Source organism: Lissotriton helveticus, chromosome 2_2 (assembly GCF_964261635.1).
Source record: "Lissotriton helveticus chromosome 2_2, aLisHel1.1, whole genome shotgun sequence".
NCBI lineage: Eukaryota > Metazoa > Chordata > Amphibia > Caudata > Salamandridae > Lissotriton > Lissotriton helveticus.
Window position 1 is genome coordinate 403,780,632 of NC_136060.1, and position 10,512 is coordinate 403,791,143.

The window sequence follows — 10,512 nt, forward strand, 5'->3', positions numbered from 1 at the left end:
CTGGATGAAGCATTTAGTAGGTGGGTGACTGACTGTATGAGTGAGTGATTAAATGTGTCTCACTGAGTGCATGGGTTAGTGACTAAACTGTCTTAATTTGTGCATTATTATGTCTGTTGTTCTGTAAACTGCTGCATGTGTTGATCAGTAGCTATATGAGTAACTATATGTGTTATTAATTGATTTGTATGGGAGACTGAGTGTATGTGTGGCTGGCTGGGAGATGTGTGACTCTGTGCAGATCAATGTGTACTTGTATCAATGATTGTATAAGAGAGTAAGTATGTGTTAGTATATGTTTGAAAATGTAAGGTACTCTATGTTTAACTGTATAGATTAGAAAATGGAAGTGTGATTGATTCTTTACAGGACTGACTAGGTGTGTGAGTAACTCCATGGATGAGTGGCAGAGTGTGAGTGTCTGTATAGGTGTATGAGTGCATATGATAGTGTTGTAAAGATGAGTGATTGTATGTATGAATGATTGTATGGGTGAATGAGTGAATGTGTGTGTAGACGTAGGAATCAGTGAGTGCGTATGTAGTAACTAGTATTGGTGTGTCAATGGTTTCAAAAATTATACTCTGTATTTAACACTGGGTGTAACAGAGGTTATATTAAAGTGTGAGGATAGATGCATTGTATTGTCACATTAATGATATCATCATTGATGTGACCATTGATGTCAAATGAGATATCATCAGTGATGTCATCAGTGATGTCATTTGAGATGTCATCAGTGATGTCATCAGTGATGTCACTGACCATGTCATGAATGATGTAATATGTGACATCATCAGCAGTGGATTGCGGGTGCGCGATATATAGTTAGTGCAACTAACTATATATGGAATTTCAATGGTTTTGTGTGAGTAAAATAAGGTTTTGTAAATGCTAATTCCTAACGATATATGGTCTATAACCTATGGTTTTTTCAGTGAATTTTCAAGGTTTTGTAAATGCTAATTCCTAACTATATATGGTCTATAACCTATGGTTTTTTCAGTGAATTTCAATGGTTTTTTAATAGCAAATATCATAAGCTGTCGAATGTCAAGTACGTGGTAAGTAAAAACATTTTCGTGTTTATGCACACTGATCTGCTTTGAATGCTGCCCCCCACCCCTCATTTCTATTAGGAGTACTCTCTCTTTGCAGATAGTGAAGGGTAGTTAACGCAGGCCTTTGCCCCCGTTGTAATCCGTCGTGCCTGCTTCTCTCTCCATTTGATTGATTGTTCTCTTTGGTTCATTCTCTATTTACAAACAAGCACAGAGTCGCAATACTCTGTTTAGTCTTTGCAGATAGCGAAAAATCGTGTAAAAAAACAAAAGGAATCGAGCAAAATCAGTAGGCCACTAATGGGATCTCTTTTTGACCTCGCTAAAATAGAAACATTAAGAACAACCTGTTGAAAATAGCAATGTGTATGTACATAAGCGGCGTCCATTTGTGTTCACAGTACCCCTTGTTGATTGTTTGAATCGAGCATTGAATTGTTCGAAGTTGGTTCTCTTAAGGATCTTCTCTGCCTGCAAACGAGGAAGAATAGGAATATTCTCTCTCCCTTTGCAGATAGTGAAGGGTAGGTAACGCAAACCTTTAACACGTCGTGCCTATTTCGTTCCTCATTGATTGATTGTTTGCCCAAACATTGACTGTTTGGGAATTGGTTCTTTTTGGAGGTATTCCCTGTTTGCAAATATACGTAGGAAAATCTTTGCAAGTAGTGAAAGGGTAGGTAATGCGGACCTTTCTCCCCCGTTGTAATCTGTCATGCCTATCTACTCCCCACTGATTGATGCACCTGTTTCACCCGGACCATTTACTAGAGATACGTCATCTGGCCCGACCAGAGAGCACCCCTAGTGAAAAGGACATATGCAATAATAACGAAGTGATCACTGTATCCTGTTAACAGAAACTTTAGCATGAAACAACCTGGAAAGAAAAGAATAGGAAAACGAAAATCAGTAGGCCACTGATGAACTTTTTATTAAATAACAAACAAAGAAACGATAACAATACGTAATGATAAAACCTATTATTGTCCTAGAAACAAGAAACGTTAGAAGTAAGCCTGTAATAAGAAACCTGAAAACATCGCCCCTCACTGCCCCAAAACCTGTCTGTCCCACCGCCTGCCACGGCCAAATAACGGCAAACTGGGAAAGATAGAAGTCAGCAGAAATCCACCCCATTCTAGAAACTTCCAAAGGGCAACAGGTTTTCGGCTACGCCCAGCCGGAAGCAACACATATAAGACGGGTCCTGCTGCCACGCCTCGGCCAGGAGATCATCACGTCGGGTGTAGCCGGAGGAGAGGCCGAGGCCAGCGGGACCCGGCCAGGGGGATTGACAACGCTGGAGAGTTGCAGGGGGGGGAATGTCCGTGTCCTCGACCCTCCCCTCTCTCTCCCAGTCCGGCCGCGGTGGCCCTTGACAGTTGCAGGTAGTCCCGCCACATTCTCTACCAGTCCGGCCACCAACGGCCGGGGCCGATGGGATCCGGCTGCAGCCAATAAACCAAGGAACCCGTTCATGGGGCCAGAGCAAGGGGCGTCCGGCCGACATCCACCGGAAGCCCGGCCCGAAGACGGACGGGACATTTCTTCTTTCTTCAATAATGGCTTTGACAACACTGGGGGGATGTCTTGCACATGCCTCCGACCCCCCTCCCCCTCGTCCTCATCGCCTGGTCCGGCCATAACAAATCTCAAGCGAGACGCCGTGGGGTGCACTGGGAGGGAGAGACGGTGCGAACAGGCCTCTCCCGCCTCCCCAGTGGAGGCTTCCCACCTGCACCCTCAGCGCTCCAGGCGCCCGGAAAAGGGTTCTTCCACTGTGGCGATGCTGCAACGTCTCGCCCGGCAGGGTGGAGCCCGTCCGCTCATTTGACCCCGCGATCGCCAGTAGCTACCGAACTCTCAAAATGGCGGTCGACCTGGCAAGAGCGGGCCCAGCATAAAGAAATGGCCCGGTCACTGGTTGATTCCACCACCGTAGTCCTCCACGACCTTGAAGATTCTAGAGGAGCCGCGGGAGTCTCCGACCCCCGCAGACACCCCCGATGGGGAATGACTGCCATGATCGCCCGTGGAGTGACGAAACTGTATTCGCGGGACGTCGGCGCTCCCATGCTGGCGCCAGCCTCACTTTGAATGACTAGAATCCTGCAGACCTCAGTTCCGGTGAAAGCACAGTGTGACCCGGTAGGAAAAATTGTTGCACCCCCTCCCCTTTTTGACTGATAGTTCAAACCACCGATCCTTTCCTTTGCCCTTTTACCAGAACTTTGGACTGCCGCCCCCTCTTTTACATTTTCTAGAGAAAACAAAGCATTAACCACTACATTAGCATAGCAGTTGACACCAGAACTGTTTTCAAATTGAAAACCAACAACATCTTCAACAGAATCCTTTTTGTTTCTGCTGTGACCCTGCTACAGCACAGGCATTGTCCCCAGCAGTAATTCTGCAATGCCGGTAAGAATAGCTGTGGTGCCTACTGGACTCACTCACCCCCGCGGCGCCCCACGCCGTTATTTGCTGGGCGGCAACTTACTAGACATCACCTTCGTGACATCCAGATTTCAGCGCTTTCTGCTGCCTTGGAACTATTCGCACAACAGACCGCTACTGACAATCCACCCCCCGGGGCGCCCCACGCCGGATACCCAAATCAGTGCGGCACCCAGGCAACATCTTCTGAATTTTCATAATTTGAAAGAACTAGTAACATGTCCTCATCAGGAATTTCCTCATGAAAAGTCTGCAATGATGATTCTTGTAACTCTATGGTCTCCAAACATTCGATAAATTCGCCATCAAGAGGTTGATCAAAAAAATCATTCAAGTCATCTCCTCCTTGTGAGAATATTTCATTATTGGTGCTGTCAATTTCAATAAATGTATTGGATAATTCAAAAGAAATTGCCACGGTCTCTTCGTTGTTTAAATGTTTTTACTGTTTTTGTTTTGTTGTATATATTTATAAGTTATTAAAGTTTTATAATCCTACTACTTTGTTGGAGTGCTATATATTTTTAATGTGACACATAAATGTAAAAACTTTGATGTACAAAGAGTCATCCCTGGAATCTTCCGCTTCAGGCTCGGTCCCCTCCCCAATCACAATACAGGATGGTTTTCAGATAGTAGGAACACGTGTGGTGTGACGGATCTCATCGGGTGTGGGCCTTGATCTACTATAACTCCTTTGAAGAGGGGTGATTCTTTACAGCTGGGGCCATAAACTACATCTGCAGGGCTAGCTGATAGCCTGGACAATCGGACACAGAGGAAGAGGAGTGTCAGAGGGTGCGGTAGTGAATAGGGCGAAAGGGAGGTGTCGGGCGGGCACAGAGTGTGATTCTCAGGGAAGAGCAGCGCAGATGGGGGGAGGTTTATTGCCCATGCATAAGACAGAGAGCGGGGGTGACCAGTGCCTGGGGAAGATGCTTGCGAGGGTGGGGAGCCATGCTACGAATCGACAGCGTGCAGAGAGTGGGTCTGGTCAAGGCATCTAAAATGGCTGCCGTGCACGACAAAAGTGTGGCATTTCAAAAAAGGCAAGATGGCGCAAACAATGTTTTTCAACACTTCCTCATTTCCTTCGAATCGAACGTTAACAGACGTTGGTGCATATTACCAAAGTTAAGCGATATTTATCGCTAACGATGCTTACCAACAAATTTTTTACCGCTAAGCATCGTCAGAAATTATCGAAGATAAACCTTGCTATTATCAAGGTTTATCGCAAATGCGATAAAAAACGGCCGCAATGCATGAATATCGCTAAAAAGTCAGCGATATTCATGCATTACCGAGCTAATGCTCTTAGCCATGTTATCCACCTCCCATTGGATAACATGGCTAAGAACTGCTCAGGGCAGGTGTTAGTTTTTGGAGATATTCGCGCTTAGCGCGAATATCTCCAAAAGTTGGTAATAGGAGATAGATATCTTGCATGTTGTAATGCAAGTTATTGTGGTATATGGAACTCATACCATAATCTCTCAGGAAAGCAGAAACTGATCCTTTTGGGACCGCCTGAGAAGGCCTAGGGGGTGAGGGGTACTCTACTTTGCCCCCTTTTCACGTTCCGAACTATTTTATTTTACTCTCTTCTGTAATTACACAAAATAGCAGCGATAAGATGCATCAGAGACACACAGTGAGAGAAAGGAGGCCGGAGATGAAGAAGAGATGTCAAATACACATTGGAGATAATATAGTGGGAGAAGGGAAGTAAATATGAGTAAACTTACCATGTAACATAAAAATGTTGCACTCTATACTATAAGTCTCATTTTATCTACAATCACTTCGCTACAACCTCATAAATTAAAAATAAAAATGAATAATGTCTCAAACAATTTTTGATTTCTAAATATAAATTTATTCTTCTGAATTTTCTAAATTTGAAAGAACTAGTAACATGTCCTCATCAGGAATTTCCTCTTCAATCATCTCATCTGGAATCTCCTCATTAAAAGTCTGCAATGATGATTCTTGTAACTCTATGGTCTCCAAACATTCGATAAATTCGCCATCAACAGATTGATCAAAAAAATCATTCAAGTCATCTCCTCCTTGTGACAACATTTCATTATTGGTGCTGTCAATTTCAATCAATGTAGTGGATAATTCAAAAGAAATTGCCACGGTCTCTTCATTGTGAGCCATTTTATTTTGAAATTGCTTGCTGTAAATTGCAGAAAAAAATAATCACTTTCATTTATCGTTTTTAGTAATACATAATATAAAACTAACTTTATCAAGTATTTAGTATAACAGAAGGACTGCAAATAAATAACAGAAAACATTTTTCAAATTATCTTCAAGTGTACAACATAGTTCCCCTTACAAATTAACAACTCACCTTTTTAAAAGTAGGAGAAGTGTTAGTACTGTGTAAATCAAACACCAGAAATTGACCACCAAAAATTCCTCACAAATGTACCTCAGACAGTAGTATCACAAAATGGCTGTGGTTTCCTCTCATTTGAGATATATACATAACCAATTAACTTTCATCACACACAAATACAAAACCAAAGTAACATTTTAATTGGTTCTAAATTTCAACACTTTCAAATGTGTTTTCCCCATGCAATTTTCCATAGGACATTTACATACGTCTACAGCCTGAATGGCTGAACGGAATTACACCAAACTTGGCAAAATGGTACATCAAACCTAAGAGGTCAGGGAGGATCTACTATGCCCCCTTATGGTCATTTGCCCCTTCGCTTTGGCCTCCTCTTGTCTCTCGATCCTACCGAGAGACAAGATGGCGGCCGCTACGGACTGTTTGGAATGTTTACAGACGCCGGAGAACCAATCAGCTTCGCAAAGCTCCGTAACGCGAAAAGTACGCGAAGCGGAGCGCTGTTACAGATATATATCTTTTTTTGAACGTTAATTTCTCAAAATCCACTGGAGCACATATATTGAGACCTAGCAAAGGCACATCGGGCTACCAGTCCCTAATATTTTGCCAAGTTTCGTGCAAATCCATTCAGCCGTTCGATTATTATTATTATTTATTTTTTTTGCCCCGCGGGGCCCTTTTAAAACCTCCACATCAAACCTAGGGGGTCAGCGAGGATCTACTATGCCCCCTTATGGTCATTTGCCCCTTCGCTTTGGCCTCCTCTTGTCTCTCGATCCTACCGAGAGACAAGATGGCGGCCGCTACGGACTGTTTGGAAGGTTCACAGACGCCGGAGAACCAATCAGCTTCGCTTCACAAAGCTCCGTACCGCGAAAAGTCCGCGAACCGGAGCGCTGCCCGGTCCGCTGTTACAGATATATATCTTTTTTTCAACGTTAATTTCTCAAAATCCACTGAAGCACATATATTGAGACCTAGCAAAGGCACATCGGGCTACCAGTCCCTACAATTTTGCCAAGTTTTGTGGAAATCCATTCAGCCGTTCGGGCTAAAAGTGAGGCCAACCGCCCTATGGAAAACTCAATGTTAAAAACACGTTTTGGGACCCCCCTTTTTTCTCGGCCCCCCCTTGACGAACCCCCCCCCAAATTTCCAGGGGCTGCTCAGAAACAAAATGTTCCATTTTCCAGAAAATTTCAGCCAATTCCGTCCACAAACGCCAAAGTTATTAGACATAGAATTTTCAAAAATCCCATAGAGAAAAAATCCTAACTATATATACCTACTGGCGACCGCCAGTAGGTAATATATATAATATATTCACTGGAAAAAATAAATGTTACAGGGACGTTATAGTTAGTATGAGATTTAACTCGTGCAAATCGACGTCAGAAGAACACTTTATCAATTAACCCCTCTTTACTCAAGATTCCAGATATAAAAGAAAGCATACGTGGGCAATACGAACACTATTTCAAGGAGAATGTCGGCTCTGTCGAATTGGCACAGATAATATGGGAGGCATACAAAATGCTGGTGAGGGGTGAGGCTTTGTCACTAAAGGTAGGGTGCAATAAAAAACAAAGGGAGCAGATAGAGCAACTCAAGACCAATCTCCAGACTCTTGAAGAGGAATATATGCGTTACCCTGATGATGCCACGCCACGAGACACTGGAATATAAGAGCTGGAATATAAAGCAATAGTTCGGGAGAAGGCAGGGGCCACGTTGTTGGCCATGCGTCATAGGCTGTACAAGCTGGGGGGCAGGGCTGGAAAGATGCTTGCATAGTTGGAAAGGGGGGAGGTGGCGGAGCGATGGGTCCCTCAGTTGATTATCAATAACAAACAGACCCTTTCACACGCACAAGAGATTGCAGAGGCCTTTGCAGACTATTTCGAACAGATTTACACTTCATCAGTTACCACCACTGCAGAAGAATATCATCGGCTCTTGGAGGATATGGCCTTGTCTACCCTGTACCCCAGCGAAGGGGCTCGCTGGTGGAAGAAATCACAGATGAGGAGATCCAAAGGGCAATAGGTAATATACAATCCTGGAAGGCAACAGGCCCCAATGGGATCCCTATTGAACTCCTTAAATCTATTAGCTCTATAACAATGCCTATCTGAGGGACATGTATAATGAGAGCTAGTAGAAGGGTTTTTTTCTGGAATACCAAAGGCTTGCATCCATTGTAGTAACCCGGGGAAATCAAAAGACAGCTGCGGGTTGTATCAAGCGATATTCCTGATTAATGCGGAGGCTAAAATCCTGGCGAAATTCCTGGCCTCCTGGTTGGCCTCTCTACTCACCTCACTTGTTCACGCAGATCAGTCCGGCTTTTTGCCGGGCCGAAGTACAGCCCTTAATTTACGCAGGCTGCACAATGTAATAGGCAACAAACACGTTATAGAAGAGAATGCTATTATAGTATCTCTAGAATCTAGAATGGCGTTTGATTCAATTGAGTGGCCGTACCTCCTTGAGATGTAACAGTGCTTTGGATTTGGGCCGAAATTCTTGGGCTGGATCAGGCTGTTCTATACAGATCTCAAAGGTCAAAACAGAGTTAATAACTACACATCCTGAGTGTTCCCACTAAAAAGAGGGACCAGACAGGGGTGCACACTGCCCCCATTGATCTTTTCACTGATACTGGAGCTGTTGGTGACTTGGGTTAGAGGGGATAAGAGGGCTGAAATGGGCTGAAGGACATAAAGATAGAATATCCCTCTACGCAGATGATATTTTGCTCCAACTAGCTTCCCACGCGAGGTCACTCCACAGAATTTTAAATATTTTCACGAACTTTGGGAAATACTCCAGGTTCTAGATCGATTGCTCCAAATCTGTGTTTTTTCCTCTCCATGAGACGACCCCCTGTGAACTGGAGGTGGCGGTGGGAGGGTTTCGCTACCTAGGAATCTACATTACCCTTGACCACAGCGTCTTCCACACTAACAATCTAGCAGCGCCATTGAGCAGGCTGCGAAACGATGTCAAACACTGGAAGTCATTGCGTGCACTCCCCCAGTTTTTATATATACTCCAGAACTGCCCATATAAATTCCCAGAGTCATACTTTAGGAATGTCGAGAGCGAGGTGGGATCCCTGTTGTGGGATGGGAGGATGACCCGCATTGCCTTGCATAAACTTACAAGAAGCAGGTACGATGGAGGTATCACTCTCCCGATGTACGCCTTTACTATTGGGCGCCTCAGCTGGTGGGGGTGAACCACTGGATACATCACCTCCCAACTGATCCGGCTTATCTTTTAGATATATACCAAATGGGGCGAGAAGGATATCTAGGGGCTCTGTACTCTAAGGTCAGGTGGGGCCGATATATTGGCCCTTCGCCTCAAACCAGTGCTTTAAATGGGCCGGTACTCACCGGTACTGAGTACCGGCACTTCTGAATTTTCTTGCCGTCAGTACCGGAACTTCTCTGTAGCCAGAGAGAGAGTACCGGTACCCTGATCAGCGCCACGGCAGGCTCGGGTTAGGCATCTCCTCCACGGCAGGGAAGGGCTCCCGAGGAGCTTGTAAATCGCTGAGCCCCTCAGTGGCCTTTTGCAGAGTCGCTGCTAAAGATTCCAGCAGCGCCCACCTGAATGTCCCAGACTGCAGGGGGTTGAGAGGGCTCACATCATCATCTGTGATTAACAGGACAGGTTCTAGACAGACCCTGCACTGTTGATCAGATGCTCAAAGACCATTTGGCTGAAAGTGATTTCGCCCTCACCCCTCCCCTTCTCCATTAGGTGACTGAAATGGGTTGGGACTGCCAGACAGTCATCCAATCCCATTTAGTGTATTGCACTGGCCCTACTAAAGTGTGTGGCAGCGCAATACAATACTCGACCTTCATCAAAGGCGCTTTATGTTTAGCACAGGGGCTGCTTCCCTTTGTGTGCCCTACAAACCCTAACTGCTGCATTTTCTAGATAACAGGGACTGACCAGGGTACTGGGACAAAGGGTGTGAATTTAGCCCTGCCCATAGGGCAATGCACAGCACGGAACTTGAATTAGCTCCCATGACAACTGGTCATGCATTTGGTTGGGAGAAAGATGACAGGAGCATAGAAGGTCAAGGGAGGGAGGAATGTAAAGTGAGGTGACAGGTGAAGTGGGGAGGACATTTGGATGCAAAGGCGCGGAACCAGAAAGAGACATGATGAGCCTGGTCGTAGGGAAACGGGCAGTGGCAGTGCTTTAAATGGACCAGTACTCACAGGTACATAAACACATTTCATGTTTTTGATATGTGCTGCAACTGGTACATAAGCCAATATGTACCAACATATTTTGCCCTTAGCGTCGCCCCTAGCTCCACCCACTTGCCACACCTCTAGCTTATGTTAATGAGTACCTGCACTTATTTTTCTCCATTTAAAGCACTGCCTCAAACCATAGACATCTGGCGGCAACCTAACAGAAAACTGGGCTGGCTGGATGCCCTAACTCAGGTTACCCCACTGTGGTCGACCCAAAAACTGGGGACACTCTGTTACCAACCAGGGTTTGATAGATGGGACAATATTGGTATCTCCTCCATTGGCAACCTTTGGAAAAAGGGTAAAATTGTATCATTCGCACAATTGAAAA